This window comes from Microtus ochrogaster, chromosome 18, assembly GCF_000317375.1.
Source record: "Microtus ochrogaster isolate Prairie Vole_2 chromosome 18, MicOch1.0, whole genome shotgun sequence".
Taxonomy (NCBI): domain Eukaryota; kingdom Metazoa; phylum Chordata; class Mammalia; order Rodentia; family Cricetidae; genus Microtus; species Microtus ochrogaster.
The window spans coordinates 65,315,899-65,317,361 of NC_022020.1; positions in this window are offsets into that span (position 1 = coordinate 65,315,899).

Sequence of the window (1,463 nt, forward strand, 5' to 3'; positions counted from 1 at the left end):
GAGCATCCTTATATCTTTTAAAAAGATAGCACAAAAATAAGTCTTAGAAGCATATAGATGAACTTGTCAGGAAATGGTGAGGTTTTATGAAGTCAGCTGAGCTGTTGAGAAAATGTAATATTTTAAATGTATAGCTTGCTGTTTTGAAAGAAAGAATTTTCCTCCCATGTGATCTAAGCATTGACTTTAATTAAGCAAGATCCCCAGAGTGAGAAGAGAGAGGAAAAACAGAATCAGAGGAAAGACGTGCCCAAGGTCTTTGTCCACAGCAGAGCTGGCATGGCTAGTGTCAGCTGTGATCTTGTGGTGTTAACTGAGGATGGAGATGGAATGGAATCGCTAGAAGAGACTTCAGCCTGGACTCCATGGCAACAGGCCCTGCCTAGCAACCAGAGTGTCTGCTTCAGCAACTAGAGCACCAAACAGGCTGCTTTTTAAGGTCCCGGCCAGTTTAGTGGAGAAAGGTCATATTGCTTTTATCCAGGAAAATGAATCCTCTTGGGAGAAGTGCTAATACACAATTGGCCTGCATCATTCCATAGTCTGAAAAGGTCCCATTGGGGTTATCAGCTCACAACACTTCCTCAGATAGTGCTGTCCCATTTAGGCAGGCCTATTAAGGCCTATCTATCATGGGTCCATGTGCTGTCCCATTCAGGCAGGCCTATTAAGGCCTATCTATCATGGGTCCACATGGACGTTTACGCAGTAAAACACACATTTCGGTTTTCATTCTCTGAAGTGGATTTAAATGTGTTTAGGTTTAAAAATGTCTCAACTTTCAAAAAATGTAAAAAAAAAAATTTAGATTGGTTACAGATATTCTACTTAATGTGAGATTGCAAAATCACTGCTTTTCCGAAGTCATCTTAGAACTGGTTAAAACTAGTTCAAAGCTTTCTTTCTCTTACAAAATTGAACGTTTTTCTTCTCTTTTTTTATTCCTTTCTTTCAGTGTTTGAGACATAGTTTTCAGTGTTTGAGACTTGTCTGGGCCTCACTATGTAGCCCAGGATGGCCCTGTGCTCATGACAACCTCGCCTCAGCTTCTCTCCAGTAGAAAATAATAAGCTGATTAAAAGCCAGACAAGGGGCAAGGATATATTTTTTTTTTCACAGAAGATAAAAACCCAGTTGTCTATGAAGATCTTCAACACAACCACTTGGATTCTAAGCTTTGTGTTCCAAATCTTGCTGAGAATTGGCTGGAATGCAACACGAGAAAACACTTCCAGGTGGACTGAGAGGAATTATGATCCCTGAGCCTTGTCCTTCAGTGAAAGCATTCCTACAGGTGGTATGCTCCACTGGGTATCATGAGGTATCACAATCAGCTGCAAAGATATGTTCTTTAATCCCTTCTTCTAGAAACTTTGGTATAGATCTCACCAGCACAATGACTCTGAGATCTTGTTCACTGTGTGAGTGTGGAGTGTGTGTGCGTGTGTGTGTGTGTGTGTGTG